The sequence below is a fragment of the Pseudophryne corroboree genome, chromosome 1 (assembly GCF_028390025.1).
Source record: "Pseudophryne corroboree isolate aPseCor3 chromosome 1, aPseCor3.hap2, whole genome shotgun sequence".
Lineage (NCBI taxonomy): Eukaryota > Metazoa > Chordata > Amphibia > Anura > Myobatrachidae > Pseudophryne > Pseudophryne corroboree.
In genome coordinates, this window is record NC_086444.1 from 1137828323 (window position 1) to 1137851725 (window position 23403).

A 23403-nucleotide genomic window follows, 5' to 3' on the forward strand; every position below is an offset into this window, starting at 1 on the left:
GATGACAGCTCCTTGGCTTTCTCCTGCGGGAGAAACACTTTTTTTCTGTTCTGTGTCCAGAACCATCTCCAGGAACAGTAGACGTGTGGTAGGAACCAGCTGTGACTTTGGAATGTATAGAATCCATCCGTGCTGTTGTAGCACTTCCCGAGATAGTGCTACTCCGACCAACAACTGCTCCTTGGACCTCGCCTTTATAAGGAGATCGTCCAAGTACGGGATAATTAAAACTCCCTTTTTTCGAAGGAGTATCATCATTTCTGCCATTACCTTAGTAAAGACCCTCGGTGCCGTGGACAGTCCAAACGGCAGTGTTTGGAATTGGTAATGGCAATCCTGTACCACAAATCTGAGGTACTCCTGGTGATGATGGTAAATGGGGACATGTAGGTAAGCCTCCTTGATGTCCAGGGATACCATGTAATCCCCCTCCTCCAGGCTTGCAATAATCGCCCTCAGCGATTCCATCTTGAACTTGAATTTTTTTTATGTATGTGTTCAAGGATTTCAAATATAAAATGGGTCTCACCGAACCGTCCGGTTTCGGTACCACAAACAGTGTGGAATAGTAACCCCGTCCTTGTTGAAGTAGGGGCACCTTGACTATCACCTGCTGGGAATACAGCTTGTGAATTGCCTTTAGCACAGTCTCCCTGCCTGAGGGAGTTGTCGGCAAGGCAGATTTGAGGAAACAGCGGGGGGGGGGAGACGCCTCGAATTCCAGCTTGTACCCCTGAAATACTACTTGAAGGATCTAGGGATCCACCTGTGAGCGAGCCCACTGATCGCTGAAATTTTTGAGGCGGCCCCCCACCGTACCTGGCTACGCCTGTGGAGCCCCCGCGTCATGCGGTGGACTCAGAGGAAGCGGGGGAAGAATTTTGATTCTGGGAACTGGCTGACTGGTGCAGCTTTTTCCCTCTTCCCTCGTTTTACACGCTTGCATTTCTGAAGCCGAAAGGACTGTACCTGATAATACAGTGCTTTCTGAGGCTGTGAGGAAACCTGAGGTAAAAAATTTTCTTCCCAGCTGTTGCTGTGGATAAGAGGTCCCAGAGACCATCCCCAAACAATTCCTCACCCTTAGAAGGCTCTATGTGCCTTTTAAAGTCAGCATCACCTGTCCAGTGTCGGGTCTCTAATAACCTCCTGACCGAATGGACATTGCATTAATTCTGGATGCCAGCCGGCAAAATATCCCTCTGTGCATCCCTCATATATAAGACGACGTCTTATGTTCGCAAACTAGTATCCCTGTTTGACAGGGTTACAGACCACGCTGCAGCAGCACTATCTGCAGGTCTCAGTCTAGTACCTGAGTGTGTAAATACAGACTTCAGGATAGCCTCCTGCTTTTTATCAGCAGGTACCTTCAAGTGGCCGTATCCTAAGACGGCAGTGCCACCTTTTTTGACAAACGTGTGAGCGCCTTATCCACCCTAGGGGATATCTCCCAGCGTAACTTATCCTCTGGCGGGAAAGGGTACGCCATCAGTAACTTTTTAGAAATTACCAGTTTCTTATCGGGGGAACCCACGCTTTTTCACACTTCATTCACTCATTTGATGGAGGAACAAAACACTGCCTGCTTTTTCTCCCCAAACATAAAACCCTTTTTTAGTGGTACTTGGGTTAATGTCAGAAATGCGTAACACATTTTTTATTTGCCGGGATCATGTAACGGATGTTCCTAGTGGATTGTGTATATGTCTCAACCTCGTCGACACTGGAGTCAGACTCCGTGTCGACATCTGTGTCTGCCATCTGAGGGAGCGGGCGTTTTTGAGCCCCTGATGGCCTTTGAGACGCCTGGGCAGGCGCGGGCTGAGAAGCCGGCTGTCCCATAGCTGTTACGTCATCCAGCCTTTTATGTAAGGAGTTGACACTGTCGGTTTATACCTTCCACCTATCCATCCACTCTGGTGTCGGCCCCCAGGGGGCGACATCACATTTATCGGCATCTGCTCTGCCATCACATAAGCCTCCTCATCAAACGTGTCGACACAGCCGTACCGACACACCGCACACACACAGGGAATGCTCTGACTGAGGACAGGACCCCACACAGCCCTTTGGGGAGACAGAGAGAGAGTATGCCAGCACACACCAGAGCGCTATATAATTTAGGGATTAACACTATTGAGTGAATTTTTCCCAATAGCTGCTTGTATATACAATACTGCGCCTAAATTTAGTGCCCCCCCTCTCTTTTTAACCCTTTGAGCCTGAAAACTACAGGAGAGAGCCTGGGGAGCTGTCTTCCAGTTGCACTGTGAAGAGAAAATGGCGCCAGTGTGCTGCGAGAGATAACTCCGCCCCTTTTTCGCAGACTTTTCTCCCGCATTTTTATGGATTCTGGCAGGGGTATTTATCACATATATAGCCTCTGGGGCTATATATTGTGATATATATGCCAGCCAAGGTGTTTTACATTGCTGCTCAGGGCGCCCCCCCCCCCAGCGCCCTGCACCCTCAGTGACCGGAGTGTGAAGTGTGCATGAGGAGCAATGGCGCACAGCTGCAGTGCTGTGCGCTACCTTGGTGAAGACTGATGTCTTCTGCCGCCGATTTTCCGGACCTCTTCTTGCTTCTGGCTCTGTAAGGGGGGCGGCGGCGCGGCTCCGGGACCGAACACCAAGGCCAGTTCCATGCGGTCGATCCCTCTGGAGCTAATGGTGTCCAGTAGCCTAAGAAGCCCAAGCTAGCTGCAAGCAGGTAGGTTCGCTTCTTCTCCCCTTAGTCCCTCGCTGCAGTGAGCCTGTTGCCAGCAGGTCTCACTGTAAAATAAAAAACCTAATTATATACTTTCTTTCTAGAAGCTCAGGAGAGCCCCTAGTGTGCATCCAACCTCGGCCGGGCACAAAATCTAACTGAGGCTTGGAGGAGGGTCATAGTGGGAGGAGCCAGTGCACACCAGGTGACCTAAAGCTTTCTTTAATTGTGCCCAGTCTCCTGCGGAGCCGCTATTCCCCATGGTCCTTTCGGAGTTCCCAGCATCCACTAGGACGTCAGAGAAATAAGAATAAAGAAATCTAACATGGTATTTATGAATCGTTTACATCCCACTTCTACCTAGATTTAAAGCACATGGAATGCTTGGTAAAAGTGTACAAACTTTAGGTAATACAGGTTGAGTATCCCTTATCCAAAATGCTTGGGACCAGAGGTATTTTGGATATGGGATTTTTCCGTATTTTGGAATAATTGCATACCATAATGAGATATCATGGTGATGGGACCTAAGTCTAAGCACAGGATGCATTTATGTTACATATACACCTTATACACACAGCCCGAAGTTCATTTTTGCCAATATTTTTTGTAACTTTGTGCATTAAACAAAGTGTGTCTACATTCACACAATTCACTTATGTTTCATATACACCTTATACACACAGCCTGAAGGTCATTTAATACAATATTTCTCTAACGTCCTAAGTGGATGCTGGGGACTCCGTCAGGACCATGGGGAATAGCGGCTCCGCAGGAGACAGGGCACAAAAATAAAGCTTTAGGATTAGGTGGTGTGTACTGGCTCCTACCCCTATGACCCTCCTCCAAGCCTCAGTTAGGTTTTTGTGCCCGTCCGAGCAGGGTGCAATCTAGGTGGCTCTCCTAAAGAGCTGCTTAGAAAAAGTTTTTAGGTTTTTTATTTTCAGTGAGTCCTGCTGGCAACAGGCTCACTGCATCGAGGGACTTAGGGGAGAGAATTTCAACTCACTTGCGTGCAGGATGGATTGGATTCTTAGGCTACTGGACACCATTAGCTCCAGAGGGAGTCGGAACACAGGTCTCACCCTGGGGTTCGTCCCGGAGCCGCGCCGCCGACCCCCCTTACAGATGCTGAAGATTGAAGGTCCGGAAACAGGCGGCAGAAGGCTCTTCAGTCTTCATGAAGGTAGCGCACAGCACTGCAGCTGTGCGCCATTGTTGTCACACACTTCACACCAAGCGGTCACGGAGGGTGCAGGGCGCTGCTGGGGGCGCCCTGGGCAGCAATATTTAATACCTTTATGGCAAAAGAATACATCACATATAGCCATTGAGGCTATATGTATGTATTTAACCCATGCCAGATATCTAAAACTCCGGGAGAAAAGCCCGCCGAAATAGGGGGCGGGGCTTATTCTCCTCAGCACACAGCGCCATTTTCCTGCTCAGCTCCGCTGTGAGGAAGGCTCCCAGGACTCTCCCCTGCACTGCACTACAGAAACAGGGTAAAACAGAGAGGGGGGGCATTTTTTGGCGATATTTTGATATATTTAAGCTGCTATAAGGAACAACACTTATATAAGGTTGTTCCCATATATATTATAGCGCTTGGGTGTGTGCTGGCAAACTCTCCCTCTGTCTCCCCAAAGGGCTAGTGGGGTCCTGTCTTCGATAAGAGCATTCCCTGTGTGTCTGCTGTGTGTCGGTACGTGTGTGTCGACATGTATGAGGACGATGTTGGTGTGGAGGCAGAGCAATTGCCGATAATGGTGATGTCACCCCCCAGGGAGTCGACACCGGAATGGATGGCTTTGTTTATGGAATTACGTGATAATGTCAGCACATTACAAAAATCAGTTGACGACATGAGACGGCCGGCAAACCAGTTAGTACCTGCCCAGGCGTCTCAGACACCGTCAGGGGCTGTAAAGCGCCCTTTACCTCAGTCGGTCGACACAGACCCAGACACAGACACTGAATCTAGTGTCGACGGTGATGAAACAAACGTATTTTCAAGTAGGGCCACACGTTATATGATCACGGCAATGAAGGAGGCTTTGCATATCTCTGATACTGCAAGTACCACAAAAAGGGGTATTATGTGGGGGGTGAAAAAACTACCAGTAGTTTTTCCTGAATCAGAGGAATTAAATGATGTATGTGATGAAGCGTGGGTTAACCCAGATAGAAAAGTGCTAATTTCAAAAAAGTTATTAGCATTATACCCTTTCCCGCCAGAGGTTAGGGCGCGCTGGGAAACACCCCCTAGGGTGGATAAGGCGCTCACACGCTTATCAAAACAAGTGGCGTTACCGTCTCCTGATACGGCCGCCCTCAGGGATCCAGCTGATAGGAGACTGGAAACTACCCTAAAAAGTATATACACACATACTGGTGTTATACTGCGACCAGCCATCGCCTCAGCCTGGATGTGCAGTGCTGGGGTCGTCTGGTTGGATTCCCTGACTGAAAATATTGATACCCTGGATAGGGACAGTATTTTATTGACTATAGAGCAATTAAAGGATGCTTTCCTTTATATGCGAGATGCTCAGAGAGATATTTGCACTCTGGCATCGAGAGTAAATGCGATGTCCATATCTGCCAGAAGGAGTTTATGGACGCGACAGTGGTCAGGTGATGCGGATTCCAAACGACATATGGAAGTATTGCCGTATAAAGGGGAGGAATTATTTGGCGTCGGTCTATCGGATCTGGTGGCCACGGCAACTGCCGGAAAATCCACCTTTTTACCTCAGACCCCCTCCCAACAGAAAAAGACACCGTCTTTTCAGCCGCAGTCCTTTCGGTCCTATAAGAACAAGCGGACAAAAGGACAGTCATATCTGCCTCGGGGCAGAGGAAGGGGTAAGAGAGGGCAGCAAGCAGCCCCTGCCCAGGAACAGAAGCCCTCTCAGGGTTCTGCAAAGCCCTCAGCATGACGCTGGGGCCTTACAAGCGGACTCAGGAGCGGTGGGGGGTCGACTCAAGAATTTCAGCGCACAGTGGGCTTGCTCACAGGTGGACCCCTGGATCCTGCAGGTAGTATCTCAGGGTTACAGGTTGGAATTCGAGAAGTCTCCCCCTCGCAGGTTCCTAAAGTCTGCTTTGCCAACGTCTCCCTCAGACAGGGCGACAATATTGGAAGCCATTCACAAGCTGTTTTCTCAGCAGGTGATAGTCAAGGTACCCCTCCTACAACAGGGAAAGGGGTATTACTCCACGCTATTTGTGGTACCGAAGCCGGACGGCTCGGTAAGACCTATTCTAAATCTGAAATCTTTGAACCTGTACATACAAAAATTCAAGTTCAAGATGGAGTCACTCAGAGCAGTGATAGCGAATCTGGAAGAAGGGGACTTTATGGTGTCCCTGGACATAAAGGATGCTTACTTGCATGTCCCAATTTGCCCTTCACATCAAGGGTACCTCAGGTTCGTGGTGCAAAACTGTCATTATCAGTTTCAGACGCTGCCGTTTGGATTGTCCACGGCACCTCGGGTCTTTACCAAGGTAATGGCCGAAATGATGATTCTTCTGCGAAGAAGAGGCGTATTAATTATCCCTTACTTGGACGATCTCCTGATAAGGGCAAGGTCCAGAGAACAGCTGGAGGACGGAGTAGCACTAACCCGACTAGTGCTGCAACAACACGGGTGGATTCTGAATTTTCCAAAATCTCAGTTGACCCCGACGACACGTCTGCTGTTCCTGGGAATGATTCTGGACACGGTTCAGAAAAAGGTGTTTCTTCCGGAGGAGAAAGCCAGGGAGTTATCCGAACTTGTCAGGAACCTCCTAAAACCAGGGAAAGTGTCTGTGCATCAATGCACAAGAGTCCTGGGAAAGATGGTGGCTTCTTGCGAAGCGATTCCATTCGGCAGATTCCACGCACGAACTTTTCAGTGGGATCTGCTGGACAAATGGTCCGGATCACATCTGCAGATGCATCAGCGGATAACCTTATCGCCACGGACAAGGGTGTCTCTTCTGTGGTGGTTGCAGAGTGCTCATCTGTTAGAGGGCCGCAGATTCGGCATACAGGACTGGGTCCTGGTGACCACGGATGCCAGTCTGAGAGGCTGGGGAGCGGTCACACAGGGAAGAAACTTCCAGGGAGTATGGTCAAGCCTGGAGATGTCTCTTCACATAAATATACTGGAGCTAAGAGCGATTTACAATGCTCTAAGTCTGGCAAAACCCCTGCTTCAGGGTCAGCCGGTGTTGATCCAGTCGGACAACATCACGGCAGTCGCCCACGTAAACAGACAGGGCGGCACAAGAAGCAGGACAGCAATGGCAGAAGCTGCAAGGATTCTTCGCTGGGCGGAAGATCATGTGATAGCACTGTCAGCAGTATTCATTCCGGGAGTGGACAACTGGGAAGCAGACTTCCTCAGCAGACACGATCTACACCCGGGAGAGTGGGGACTTCATCCAGAAGTCTTCCACATGATTGTGAACCGTTGGGAAAAACCAATGGTGGATATGATGGCGTCCCGCCTCAACAAAAAACTGGACAGGTATTGCGCCAGGTCAAGAGACCCTCAGGCAATAGCTGTGGACGCTTTGGTAACACCGTGGGTGTTCCAGTCAGTGTATGTGTTCCCTCCTCTGCCTCTCATACCAAAAGTACTGAGAATTATATGGCAAAAGGGAGTAAGAACGATACTAGTGGCTCCGGATTGGCCAAGAAGAACTTGGTACCCGGAACTTCAAGAGATGCTCACGGAGGATCCGTGGCCTCTACCTCTAAGACGGGACCTGCTTCAGCAGGGACCGTGTCTATTCCAAGACTTACCGCGGCTGCGTTTGACGGCATGGCGGTTGAACGCCGAATTCTAAGGGAAAAAGGCATTCCGGAAGAGGTCATTCCTACACTGGTAAAAGCCAGGAAGGAGGTGACTGCACAACATTATCACCGCATTTGGAGAAAATATGTTGCGTGGTGTGAGGCCAGGAAGGCCCCCACGGAGGAATTTCAACTGGGTCGATTCCTACATTTCCTGCAAACAGGATTGTCTATGGGCCTCAAATTGGGGTCCATTAAGGTTCAAATTTCGGCCCTGTCGATTTTCTTCCAGAAAGAATTGGCTTCAGTTCCTGAAGTCCAGACTTTTGTAAAAGGAGTACTACATATACAGCCCCCGGTTGTGCCCCCAGTGGCACCGTGGGATCTTAATGTAGTCTTGGATTTTCTCAAATCCCATTGGTTTGAGCCGCTCAAATCGGTGGAGTTGAAGTATCTTACATGGAAAGTAACCATGCTACTGGCCCTGGCTTCAGCCAGGAGAGTATCAGAATTGGCGGCTTTATCATATAAGAGCCCATATCTGATTTTCCATACGGACAGGGCAGAACTGCGGACGCGTCCTCATTTTCTGCCTAAGGTGGTGTCAGCGTTTCACCTGAACCAGCCTATTGTGGTGCCTGCGGCTACTAACGATTTGGAGGATTCCAAGTTGTTGGACGTGGTCCGGGCATTGAAAATATATATTTCAAGAACGGCGGGAGTCAGAAAGTCTGACTCACTGTTTATATTGTATGCACCCAACAAGATGGGTGCTCCTGCTTCTAAGCAGACGATTGCTCGTTGGATTTGTAGCACAATTCAACTTGCACATTCTGTGGCAGGCTTGCCACAACCTAAATCTGTCAAGGCCCATTCCACAAGGAAAGTGGGCTCATCCTGGGCGGCTGCCCGGGGGGTCTCGGCATTACAACTCTGCCGAGCTGCTACTTGGTCAGGGGCAAACACGTTTGCAAAATTCTACAAATTTGATACCCTGGCTGAGGAGGACCTTGAGTTCTCTCATTCGGTGCTGCAGAGTCATCCGCACTCTCCCGCCCGTTTGGGAGCTTTGGTATAATCCCCATGGTCCTGACGGAGTCCCCAGCATCCACTTAGGACGTTAGAGAAAATAAGAATTTACTTACCGATAATTCTATTTCTCGTAGTCCGTAGTGGATGCTGGGCGCCCATCCCAAGTGCGGATTGTCTGCAATACTTGTACATAGTTATTGTTACAAACAAATTCGGGTTGTTATTGTTGTAAGCCGTCTGTTCAGAGGCTCCTACGTTTGTCATACTGTTAACTGGGTTCAGATCACAAGTTATACGGTGTGATTGGTGTGGCTGGTATGAGTCTTACCCGGGATTCAATATCCTTCCTTATTGTGTACGCTCGTCCGGGCACAGTATCCTAACTGAGGCTTGGAGGAGGGTCATAGGGGGAGGAGCCAGTACACACCACCTAATCCTAAAGCTTTATTTTTGTGCCCTGTCTCCTGCGGAGCCGCTATTCCCCATGGTCCTGACGGAGTCCCCAGCATCCACTACGGACTACGAGAAATAGAATTATCGGTAAGTAAATTCTTATTTTTTAATAACTGTGTGTATTAAACAAAGTTTGTGTACATTGAGCCACAGAAAACAAAGGTTTCACTATCTCACTCTCACGCAAAAAAGTCCGTATTTCGGAATATTTGGATATGGGATACTCAACCTGTAGTTTCAGAAACAATTCATCTAATCTGTGCAGACATCTCTAAGTAGGAGACAAAAAAAAGCAAAAAACAAATATTAAAATTAAAACGACTCCTAAATGGCACCATTACCTTTATTGTGTGTCTCGGCTGGAAAGTCTATATGCCTAAAACAATGTAGAACTGTGATAACATAATCTTCATAACTGGAATATGAGATCATCTGATTTGGCCCGTACAGATGGTAAATCTGTCATATGGTAACAACACAGGGAAAACACTGACATTCCAGGATAAATCTACCCGACTCCTCCTATACTGGGCTTGTTTGCAGCTGCCTCACCACTAACCCATGACTCTCCACCTAACACTGCCCCGAGGCAGCTGTTCTCTGCCATCACCCTGTGTATACACAGCACAAAGAATCCATATGGATTTGACAGTCACATGTAAAACTTCAGTCTGCATGTGGTGACTCACAACACATTACCACCAGTGCACAGTATAACTGCATTTAAATGACGCTTACCCCGCTCACCTTTAGTAACCTGAGAGTAGGTTGTCTGAGGTAATGACACTACACCGTGTTCTCAGTTACTTACACCAAAACAAATAGATCGGCGCCTAAAATAGCCGAATGACAGGATGCCGCTGATCCATTTAGTTTCGCACAGATACAGATCAGATTTTTGGACAAAACAGAGATAGGTCATCTAATTGGGGGGGGGGGCAGCGACGACGCAACATAGCTGTGCTTCACTAATGAGAATATGGAGAGGTGTAATTGGGACCCTTGGGGTGAAATAGTGAGGTGATTGGTTAACAAGAAGGGCAAGATGATTTTCTATTCCGAAATAACTAAATTATTATCCTTTTTGTTTATATGGCGCCACAAGGAGTTCGCAGTGCTTTACAGATGAGCTTAGCAAATAGTGGGGCAGATGTATTAACCTGGAGAAGGCACAAGGAAGTGATAAACCAGTGATAAATGCAAGGTGATAAACGCACCAGCCAATCAGCTCCTAACTGTTAATTTACATATTGGAGCTGATTGGCTAGTGCATTTATCACCGGTTTATCACTTCCTTGTGCCTTCTCCAGGTTAATACATCTGCCCCAGCATCAGCAAAACATGAAAGGTGACTTACAGTACAGAACACTACAGGACATGGTTTAAATACATTGCTGTAGCAGCAGTCATGGTACCTAAATAAGCAGCAGGGTTAGGGTGTCGCTGTTGGTAGTGAGGAGGAGATGATGGTGTAAGTGGAGGAAGGAAAAGTACATGAGGGAAGAGGGTCCTGCTCGTAAGAGCTTACAGCATGGGTCTTCAACCTGAGGCCCTCCGGCTGCTGTGGAACTGCACATCCTAGCATGCCCTGCCACAGTTTTGCTATTAAGGCATGCTGGGATGTGTAGTTCCACAACAGTTGGAGGGCCACAGGTTGAAGAAGCATGGCTTACAGTCTATGCAGACAGACACACCGCCTAACCTATTGGTTGGCCATTACATTGCCTTTCTCAAAATACATTTTACATAATGTACTTCTTTGACTTAGCCTACACCTGCTACACCTCCTACTGCTCAAACATGAGCCCCGCCTCCAACATACCCAATCCCCACCCAAAAGAACTGTAGCTCTATTTTAGCATATGTTCCCCAGTATTTGGAACTGTCCTGTCCTGATCTACAAAGCCGCGTGACATTGTGCATACTTCATATTACACACACAAATACACGCATTATAAAATATACTTCATACAAAGGACGTGTTATTGACGCTTTGCTACTTTATTGCTAAATTATACTTCTTGTTTGTAGCGCTGTGGTTTACTCTGTACTTATTCTGGGGAGATACAAGTACGTTTACTACAACCAACCAAATGATCTCATTCAGGTTCCATACAAATATACTGTATTTCTCCAATAATGTGTGTATTCATTAAATATATCTGTAGAGAATACGAAGCTCTTGCACAACCCGCAAATTACTCCAAGAGGAGCCAATTTTCTTTAGCTCATACATACACTGCCCACAGAAACTACTGCAACCTTGTCACATGACCAATTCACAGTAGAATACTAATAATAGTTTTGTCCTAATGGAGAAAGAGCGCTATATAAATAAATTATTATTTGTGTATATAGCGCTTTCCTCCAATTACGTTTTGTACATAAAAACAAAGACATTATAGATTACATTTTCCTACAGCATAAACTCAATTATTTTTAAATGTGAGCTATGCAACACAATTATAGGTATTCATTTCATTGTGTACTAGTCTCTCCAGGATAAATACTACCTTTCATAGACTCACATCCACGGTACACGGTCTATTTAAACGCCATAATCACAGGTTTGTTTTATGTGTGTCTCCTTCAGATACAATACTTCCTGCAGCTCCAAACTCTCTACAGATGTCCGCTATGTATGAATAATATACTTTAAAACAACGGTGAAGAAGCTTTATGCAGAGTGGACGAGGAGAGTTAGAGTAGAGGGTGGACAAATGCCAAGTGGCCGAGTTGCAATACCCCGACCCTGGGTTACAAAGATGGCCTCCACGTAGTAAATGAATATACCAAAATTGAGGCCATCAGTATAAATACCTTAAACTGGGTACACACCTGGCTGATGGGGCGGTTGTTTGCCTGATCTAACGAGCACACACACTTACCAATCGTTCACCCAATGCAATGAGTCATGCCTGACGTCATAACCGAGTAGTCATTTAAACGTTTGATTGAACGGCTGATATATCGCTCAGTGGGTACCCAGCTTAAGGTTGGGTATAAACTCGCCGATACATTGTTCATACAGCCGACAAATGATATATCGGCAGGACCATCGGCTCGCGTGTACAGATACGTCTACAAACAACACTGCTCACAGACATATCATGTCAGGGGATGCAGTTATGTGACCGGCAGTCTCCCGACAATACCTCCCAATACAGCCCGCACCTTCAAAATCCCAACAGTCGGCATGCCGACCAACAGGGACTATTCCCACTCCTGGGTGTCCGCAGTGTGGCGAGTGCAGTGAGCCCACAAGGGGTTTGTTGCACTCCCCCCATCAGCATTCCGCTGCCGGGATACCGGCGGAGGTATGCTGACACGCATACCACAACCCATGTTAGCACTGCTGCACAGCCAATGCAGATACATTGGTACATCTGCCTGGGTGTATGGGAGACCCGCTGACTGAATGGTATATCGGCCGCACAATCCATTGAATACGATGTCACAAGTGGGCAGGCATATTGAAGAGAGTCTGCAGGCCAGACATGTTGGGTGGACGACTGGTTTGTGCATAAACCTTACCAATCGTTAGATCGGGTGGTGGGTCGGCTGGATGGCTGGTCCGCTGGCCAGGTGTGTACCCAGCCTTATGGTCAGGGACGCTTTGACAAGACTCCCCTGCTACTATGAGTCCTCCCCTGTTATTGCTCACTGATCTTCATGTACACCCATTTTGGGTAAGCCTGTGTGTTATATTGCACTGGCGCGGACTACACCTTGTAAATAACCTAGGGTGGAAGCAGCAGCATTAGTAGATGCATTTCTTGTGCTGCGACTGGGCACAAGAGCAGAAGGCCCTCACCTCTGTACTAGCTCAGGGTTTCCATCTAATACACAGGTCTGCAAACTCGGTCCTCATTACCCCACACGGTGCATGTTTTGCAGGTAACCCAGCAGGTGCACAGGTGTATTAATTGCTCACTGACACATTATAAAAGGTCCAGAGGTGGAGCTAATTATTTCACTTGTGATTCTGTGAGGAGACCTGCAAAACATGCACTGTGTGGGGTAATGAGGACCGAGTGTGCAGACTTCCGATCTAATGGGTGCAATTTTGCGCCTCAAAGTTGCACCATGCCTCTCCTCACTCTCACGTATAATGAGAGGCGGCCTATGGCTCTGCATGCGTGTGGAAATATTTGGGGTAGCCCAGTTGCTTCAAAACATAGTATTCATTAATGTGTTAATCTTGGTTATACCCTTTGTATAACCTAAAATTAGTACTTACAATAACAGTTCTATATTCAATCAAAGGGGGATATTCAATTGTTTGAAAAGTTGGTTGGGTGTCTGTTTTTTCCCCAACAACTGAATACCCCCCCAAAATGTTCTATTTTATCCAGTCAGAGATGACCAATCACCACTCTACAGACCAGAATCTCATTTCCTTCCAGCTCTAGTTCTCTGGGTTATCACACGTCATCTGGATGATTCAAGGCAGCAGGAAGAATTCCAGCCCTGATACTCATATGTTAGAGTCCCACTGCTCTACGGGATCCATATGCTCTAGTCTACACATGATGGAACACAGAAGACATAATGGCTGCACAGTGTATTCATCTTTTATTTTTAGAGCTGTGAAGACCTAAACAGAACTTACTATCCGTGTCCTCCAGAGTGATGAAAATAAAAAAATAAATGTGCTACTTCTCTAACAACTCAAGCACTATTAGCAAAAGTTTAAAAAAAATACAAATAAAAATCATGAGACATACTAGATGCAAACCATAAATTAGCTATGGTCTTGCATCATGGACTTCTCTGCAACACCCAACGCATTTCGAGATTCAGCAGAAACGTGAACACTGTAAATTTGTTCCCAGGGTTGCGGCATCCCGTATGGAATACAGAATTCCCAGCTCAATATTAGAAACACTCTCAAATCAAGTCTGCACATAAGGAATTTCCTTCTATACAGTAGGATCTTCACATACAATGCAGTCACAGAAATACAACTAAACCATGATCGGGAGGCAAGCAGGAGACAGTCTGTGTGATCCCGGCGGTCACAATGCCGACGCCAGAAACCAGACAGGCGGTGAAATACCGGTGCCACAGCCTCTATGATCATATGGACAGAGACTATTAAGATGTGCACAAACACTTCTACTGATCCCAAATAGCAGAAACATACAGTAAAACCACGACCCAAGGCTACTAAATGTTCCTAAATTCAAAAATTATATACTGTGACAAGGATGGGCTAAGGCAAAGATAAATGTGGTACCCCGACAGATGTCCCGTAACAAATCACAGGCACGCTCTCTGACCTCCTGTCCCACAATGGATGGGTTGCTATGGGTTATAGGTTAATCACGCTAATAAAACATCAGTTCAGATCTTGTGCAAAATTAGGACGGTCAATTTTTTCCAGATTTCCTTATACATATGGACTACAAATTCTAAAGATGCCACTCATTAATGCAAAACCATGTCTTCACGAATATCCTGCTCCCTTTATAAGGAAGAATGTTCTGTGTTAGAAATGCACACATAGGGGTGTATTCAATAATTGTCGGAAAGACGGCAGCTTCAGACAGGTTTAAGTTGGAAGGGGTTCCGACCTATTCAATGCCTGCAGCTTTTTTCCGTCGGAAACCACGTTGGCTGTCGGAAGCGCGGCCAAACCCAACAGGTTTTAGCCCCGTTTCCGACAATATCAATCCTACTTTAAAGAAAGTCGGATTGCCATTGTCAGGAATGGGCCAAACCTGTCGGGTTTGGCCCGCGCATTGAATACTGACCTGTCGGATCCTTTCTGCTGGAAAGGATTTGATAGGTATTGGATATACCCCATATTCTTAAAACAATCTTTACATACTAAGGCCTAGATTTATCAAGCCTTGGAGAGTGATAAATAGCACGGTGATTAAGCACCAACCAATCAGCTTCTGTCATTTTTCAAACCCAGCCTGTGACATGGAAGGTAGGGCTGATTGGTTGGTACTTTATCACTGTGCTATTTATCATTCTCTAAGGCTTGATAAATGGGGACCTAATGTACAGTACGGCGGATGTGGGACAGCACTGGTTTATATGGGAACATGCAGATTCCATTCATTTTTAAATTTGAATTTAGGATTAATGGTTCCAGAAATAATCCTGGCAGAAATCAGTGGGAACCCATGACGATCTCTCAACCCTTATATGAGCTTAAGGGGGTGGGGGATTCAAATCCCAACATGGACGCAATGTGCCATTCCGGAACTGAAGCGAGAAAACAATTGAATCACCTCCAATGTATGCACAGTTGTGAGCTGGGACCTGGGAGTCGTTCTCACAGCGAACTCGCACTGCAAAATACATTTGTAATCCAATTCCAAACTCGCATTTGAAATTCACATTTTTTTGCAGTTGCAGTCCGGAAGGTCAGAATTTCATTTTAACCAAATAGAATATGCATGACACATGAAATGCTGTCACCAGGTTGATGCGCGTTGAGGAGTGAATCAGCTTTTTGCAGGAAATATGTTTCCTTTCAAACAAGTCAAAAATTGGCAGTTTCTACATAATGATGCAGTGTAAATAAGGGCCACTCACGCCTGACAAATAGGATGGGGTTTTATGAGGAGATCCGTTTAAAGCAGCAATCTCAGTTCAGTGCCTTTTAAGCAGTTTATTTTTCTCATCTGTACTAGGACTGGGCTACAAAGTTAATAGTGTTGTACCAGTTGGATCTCACCCGTGCCTTTTACTTTTCAATTTTTTACATAGCAGGTAATAGGAGGTTTCCATTGCTGATGACACTAAGCTAAGCTATGTAAGGTAACACAGAGCAGCATAGTAAATTCACTAATGAAAATTTAGACAAAATCACAAAGGCCCATAAAAGAGGTCACCCTTCAAAAATAGATGAAATAAGGTTCCACCATCAGCATCAGAAGGGTTCTTTACTGTAAGAGCATTACACCACACCAAGGGCTGAAGGTAAAATCACTAACAGAATAGCTTGCTTGAAAAAGACAAAAAAAGTTGGACAGAAAAGCGCTCATTACAATTACTGACACTGCAGGAGTGATTGGTCTGATTTTGGTGGTCAGGAAGTGATTAGGCACAACCAAGATGGTTAGGATGCAGGGGGGGGGGAGCTAGGTCTGCACTGCGGTGAGGGAAGAGTTAAGGTTAGGGGGTTAGTTAGAATTGATTCCCGATCACTTTTGGGATTCTAACAATTGGGATGCCGCGATTGGTAATTTGAACGGCATTTTAGATCCCCAACCTGCCTGTTAAGTAAACTGAAGATAATAACTGTGGAGATGAGGTTGAGTGTTCTGTTTATGGCAAACTACAGAGACCCCCAGGCATTGGACCCCCATAATTTTACTAGCCAGTGGAAGCGATTTCAACAAAAAAATAAAACAAAACATCGAGATCTCCTTCACTTCAGGCTGGAATAAAATGGGGGGGGGGGTTATTTGAACAAGAAAAGATTCCTGTTTGTATATATAAACATACATTTTAGCAAAGGCTTGCTATTTATTTAACAGCGGGCGCAGTAATGAACAGCTGCATCTGGTTTTAGAGCACCTTCAATTATGAAGGCCAAAATCACAGGTCATGGAGAAAGGAGTGTGCTAGGCCCGAACAGATCTGCTTACCTCAGCGATGTCCTTACTTTTATGTGGACAGGTAATCCTTTAAAAAGAAAGTGGAGGCGAATAGCATTATAGCCTCAGACTCCCACAGGAAGGGACTCTGAGCTGCGTGGTAAACCATACAGGTCTCTGGTTTAGAAGAGCCTGGTGCAGGGATAAGAAATGCAGCGTGGACAGAATCCTTTGACGTTCCCCAGTGTTGTGGCTCCGCATATCAATACCAGTTTCTGGGAATGCCAGCCTTGCACTTTACATTGTCCTGCAGATGTCACGTCAAGGAAAACAATCTAAAAACAGGACATGGCGAGGACTTGGGTGGTCCACCGCCGCTTTCATGACAAATTTTTTTATATATAAATATATCCCGAAGGCTCTGCATCCTGATTAGAAAAATACCAATGTTCGGTACTTTTCACATGCGCAGGACCCGTTCTGCATGTGCAGGTTCTGCAACGCAAGACGCAGTACAGCATCAGACTGTCAGTGATTGACAATCTGATGCCATTTGGTGGCAACGATGGCCTCAGTTTGTGCACATGGAGGTGTGTCGCCGTTTAGCAGGAGGGAAGAAGCCAGGATCTCCGTCGTCGGATTGAAATTTCCTGGCCTCACACAAAACGGGCAGCTTGCACGACCCCATGGGTGTTGCAAGCCTCCCAAAGGTATCGCAGGCTGCATCCTAGAACACAGGTCGGAGCACTACTGCAGCAGGAGGCGTCTACTTTTAATAGATGCCTCCTGCTGTAAGTTGTTAAGCATTAGTCCTACTTATTACTTATAATGAAATAAATCTAAATAGTAAAATGGATAGTGCAAAAGCACTTTTCAAAGAAACACACACACACAAAAGGTTCAGTATCAGCACTGAGCATGCCATTGGCATTAAACATTTTGAATAAAAACACTTTTTTTCTTTTTTTAGTATAATAGGCTTTTGTTTTTTTGTTTTGTTTTTTTTAGACGTCACAGCGTTCTGCCTGTAGTCACAGCATAATAAAAAATTTTTTTGTTTTGAGGCACCCAAAGTAGTGGGAGCCCATCAGAGCAATTCAATTGTTGCTCTGATTGTGTGCCCATTACTTTTTAAATAGACGGGGTTTAGCCGTGAATGGCAGCTAATCCCATCTAACGTAATGAACTTTTCACTCATTTCTTCTCGACACCACAAAAGGCAGTGATAAGAAATCTCTCTCCCGTGGCTAATAGGCACCCAAACAGAGCAGCAATTGAATTGCTCCGTTTTGCACCCCCCTAGGGGTAGATCTGGGGGAAACCAATTAAATTGCCCCCTTTATGTGCACATTTTAAATCTGCCATTCCTGGTTTTTGCAGCATGGTTTTACCAATATGCAGTTACTCTCAGCTCAGAACCAGGCCCTATAACTTTCCTACCCTTGCACTAGTGAGGCATTCCTCAAGTTGTACTTACGACCCTACAGTATTTTTAGGAGAAATGTAGTTTAACATTATCCTAAGTGGCCTTTACCCACAAACCAAACAGCTGTTCCATTATCATAAATCCTATAGAGTCAACGTTCTCCAGGACATTGCTGGGGAGAGACAAGTACATATACATTCACCATATGTATGATTAAAAATGGTTTGTTTGTATTAATGTTTATTACAGAAAATGTATCTTAAGAGGTTAATAACGACTAATATGCTACATAATTATGAACCGTGCAGATACAAATAAAAGGTAATTGTGTGCTCATAATAGCTTACAGCCTAAATATAAATCTTTTTTTTCTTTTTAAGCATCCCCCTTTAGTCCACAAATGAGGCCAAAGTGTAAATTGTAGCCTGACGGAAACATTTTGTGGCTTGTTTTGTGTTCTTTGGAAACATAGTTGGAGAGGTATCCAGGGTTTCCGAAACGTCAGCAGATGTTTTCACAATTAATGTTGCTTTATAATGATTTCATGTTACATTTTACACAACGGAGCGTCTGGTTCAGTATGGGCTTGTTTTGGAACAATGGGGAACATATAACATGCTTAGAGGAGACACGTGTCGCAACCTTTATGCGGCGCGTCAAAGAGAACTTGTTTCAAGTGTCAGAATGAGTGACAGGAGAGGGGAAAGCTCCCTTTGGTGATAGGGATTACAATACATGACCCGTCTGCCTTTTGTGTCTCCTCTGAAAGACAGCTAGCGATCGTCCTTGTACAAGTAGCAGTATTAGCGTTATCCTCCCTTTCTATTGGCGAGACGTGTGTTAGTATCAGTAGTCAGTGACTAACTAGTAAAGCAACTAGCATGTATGTATGGCATTCTAGGTATAAAACTGGTGATGGTAAGCAATATATAGTACTAGGCATAAACAACAAATGTTTGTATCTAAAGAAAGACATGCAGATGTTTGTCATAGACAGTGGGTCTCAAATAACTTGTGGCTGCCCTCTACAAGGACCAGCTACCGTAGCGTCTAATTTAAGAGGCACAACATGAAATGCGGTTGAAGCAACTGAACTGAAGAACCTTGGCCAGTATGTATCTGTCTAGGCTGCGGTCTATATTGTGCGGCAGTTTGTATAATGCACTCTGTATTTTACAGTCACTCAGATGCTCTCTGTATTGTACAGCAGTCACATGGATGCTGACTGTATTGTATGGCAGTCCCTAGGATGCTCTCTGTACGGTAATGTGGTCACTAAGATGGTGAGCACGGTCTAAAATTGTAGTCCCTCTGATAGTATGGCGTGAGGAGCAAGGCCATAAAGCTGGTTGCTGTCAGATTTGTTTTTACAGATCACGATTTACAGTTGTGACCAAGATGTAAAATAATGACATATACTAGATGTTTTTCAAGGTGCACCAAATACAACTGCACATTTTTTATTCCCGGAGAAATACACCCAATAAAATGTGCACACCGTCACTGTAAAGCCAAAACAGCTATGCTTTGTAAAAAAAGAGAAAGAGTGTATACAACAGGATTTATAACATTTCCCATGTAATAGTTTGCCGGGAACTGGACTTCTATTTGGGATGGTAAGAAATGTGGGTGTCTGGGTTACTAGGAGTGAGGGGTGTGTGCCAGTCTTCGGATGGACAAGCCGCCCAATACCAACCACGCACTGGTTTTACATATACAAACCGAGCGTGGTCTTTCCATCGCTGTGGGTAGCGATTAAACATACCTGCCTGTCATATAATAATTTCCCTGGTCTCTATGTTTAGACAGCGCACAGGCAATGTACACAGCATTCTGTATGGATTATCCTAAAGATGGTAACTAGCGCTGACTCACAGGGGTTTCAATCAAATTTCTGGTTCCTGTGACAGACAGACAAAGCATGAACTCTGCGACTCCTTTTCCTACACATCTTGGAAACTAGGAAATGTAAATTATGCACCCAAGTAATACAGGTGTGAGTTCTGGAGCTGCTGCTGACGACGACTGTTACATCCTATCCCTGGAAACTTATATACGCTAGATGTAAGTTTGCACGCACGTAATCTTCCGGATTCTGAAACTAGGAATACATATGTCAAACAAGTATCAATGTAAATCAAACCCTTAGGGGGACATTTACTAAGCAGTGATAAGAGCGGAGAAGTGAACCAGTGGAGAAGTTGACCCATCAACCAATCAGCAGCTTTGTATCATTTTATAGTATGCAAATTATAGATGTTACTTCAGTGCTGATTGGTTGCCATGGGCACTTCTCCACTGGCTCACTTCTCCGCTCTTATCACTGCTTAGTAAATGTCCCCCTTAATACTTTAGGTCATGACGTTAAATACAGTTTGGACCACAAATTATTAAACTTCATCTAGGGTCAATCCAGCTATTGAAATAACCATTAAATGTGGTCAATAAAGTGACCTACTTTACTGCTAGAGCTCTGTATATTGATGCAGTCATGTTGCAGTAGGTGCAGCAGGGGGAAGAGGTGGTAGACGTGGGAAGGGGGGGGGGGGGGGGGGCAGTATACGGTTCCATAGCGCATTACAGCAAATAGTGTAGTCATTCACATCAGTGTCTGCCCCAACAGAGCTTACAGCCTATACGTCCTACCACATCAGTACACCCACTGGGGGTCTTTTATGTCATAATCCAATAACTCTACAGTACCAATATGTATTTGAATTGTGGGAGAAAACTGGAGTACTCAGAGGAAACCCACACAAACACGTGAAGAACATACAAATGCAACACAGATAAGGCCTTGGTCGAACCTGAAAACATGGCCAAGCATGGTCAGGCGGCAATGCTAACCACTGTGCTTCAAATAAATGGAAGACGAAACAGAAAGCTAAATCGTAAAAATGTTTGGCTGATAAACCAGTAATAGGGTACTTGTTTAATGCTCCAACTGGAAATAACCAGAGCCCCAGAAAATACTAACTCCCTTATCATATAACGTCAGCCTGGGCTTAGCCGAGATCAAACACTACCAAACATTCCCTGAAATATTTCTCATTCTACAAACACACTGCGACAGGCCAGATACTGCGCTGTCTCAGTGGCATACATTTTTGGATTAAGATGTTTATCGTGCCCTGCGGACAGCAGTAACAACTCTCCCTATTGTTCCTCAGTCCCAGCCTTGCCCTTGGGCAGGTGCTTTCTCCTCTGCGTGGAAGGCTAAAAAACCCTTTCCAAAGCCCGGAAAGCACACATTACCCTTGTATCATCAGATTACAGAAACTAGATACTGTAACGCTCAGGTCATTCAAAGGATTCTGAACACCATTTCCACTCCCACATTTTACGATAGATAGATAGATAGATAGATAGATAGATAGATAGATAGATAGATAGATAGATAGATAGATAGATATTGGGTGGCAGAAGGAGCTCAGCTATTAATAGCAGGTTATGCTGTTATCTGTAGTCTCAGAACTGGAAAATCCAAAGTTGCATAAACCACATTTAGGCCGCATGTTACTTAAGCCTTGCAAGACGTGCAGTTGTGCTAACTGTAGCAGTATGCGTTTTACGATTGTCAGTGTATTTTCACACGCAAAGATTGTACACTCATACCTGAATAGCATTTAAATCTCTGTAAACATGCAGAGTTATGTTGTGTGTTAGGGCCAGATTCATTCAGGCTCTTGGATACTTACCACGCGTGGAAAGGCGCTTGTACCCTCGGACATTTGTGCCCGAAGCTGTTCAATACCAAGCTCTTTTCCTCATGCGGTAAATCGGCGACTGACGCGTGTTAACCCATAGATTCCGGGATAAGTGCCCAGAGCTATGGGTTAATGCGTTTGCTGCAAATAGGACAGAAGCTCGAGCAGGAAACTGGGTTAAGTGCAGCCTTATCGCACGCAACAACTGAATAGCTCCGTCCACTGCTACATGCCCGCTGTAATTAGTGCAGCTAATTGAATTCGGCCATTAAATCTGCAGAAAGTGGCTGACAAACCATAAATTAGCAGTGAATCGGCTCGAAGTGCATGCAAGTGTGGCTATATGCCGCAATAAAGGTGGCCCCCAACTCACGGATTTCTGTTTACTGCGTACAAGAATCTGAGAATCCGGGGTGAAGTGAGGGGCTGACTTTGGGCCAGATGTATTAAGCCTGGAGAAGTGATAAAGCAGTGATAAGTGCAAGGTTTTAATGCATCAGCCAATCACCTCCAATATGTAAATCGACAGGATGAGATTGGCTGGTGCATTATTACCTTACACTTATCACTTCTCCAGGCTTACTACATATGCCCCATATGTTCCGTATTAAACAGTGGGAATAAGTAAAACCCAACTAAAATTAAGAAAACAGAAATGAGCTAATTCAGGCACCATCCCAAAAGGTGTGTGCCTTCTTTTCAGTCCCCAATCTCCTTTTTTGACAGCATTGTGTTGTCCTGAAACACAATTAGAGCTCCACACAGACCCCAGGGAGAGGTGACATATGCTCGTGTGAGAATAATGACCGATCCCAAATTACCTTATGGAGCAGCCCATGAATTAATTATTCTCACTTTAAGTGCCCATCGGCCTAATATTTTGAGTTCTAACTTCGTAGCAGCTTATTATCTGGCGATACCTGGAAAACAAGCAATACAATGATTTCCACACTATCTCATGACAAATAGCAGAACATAGTCATTGCTACTGTATTTTGTATACCATGGCATCACGTCTGCAGCAAAGTGTTTAGCGGAAAACGTAACATGCATGAACCAGGGCAATCGCTCACCCCAGGCTGCAAAGACAAGGACACAGCACTTCATTACGCTGCAATGAGATTCTCCACACACAGCTATACACTGGGCGAGCACACATGTAATGGAACAAATTAAATGAGAGGTAAGCGTAAAGGCTGGTAATGATATTACAATGAGAACATTATAACCACATATCACTTTAACTAGTTGGCTGCCAAAAAACATCTGTGCCGCCCTGGCTTGGCAGGGCTCAGAGAATTCATTCAGTTGCTTTTTTTTTTTTCCCTGGTTTGAAATGAGGACAAAATTCCCAGAGGAAGAAATTGAAACACGTCTTACTGAGCTAAGCCGGAGTCCTACCAATCAGAGGAGGTGCCTGCAGCAGTCTCAGGGCTCCTCACAGGAAACTAGAGGGTTACAGCGGCAAACCCACTCACAGCCCATTCCCTGTCTATGCAAGTGCCTAAGGAGTCATGGACAGGGCGGTATGGTGGGCGTCATAGGAGGGAGAGGGCACTAGCAGTACAGAGGTGTCAGGGTCCATCATGACACATCTGCTAAAGTATATATTATACATACACACACGCCCATACATACGATGCACCTCCTAATGCATATCTATTAAAATAGTTTATATATATATGTGTACACACATACATAAGGAGTTATTACAATTGCAAT

The 23403-nt window shown here is 45.4% G+C and overlaps 1 protein-coding gene across 5 annotated transcripts in view; it reads right to left on the bottom strand.

Moving 5' to 3' along the window:
• Positions 1 to 23403, bottom strand: part of AFAP1 (actin filament associated protein 1) — a 230302-nt gene that overhangs the window by 206481 nt on the left and 418 nt on the right. The gene's annotated exons all lie outside the window — the stretch shown is intronic.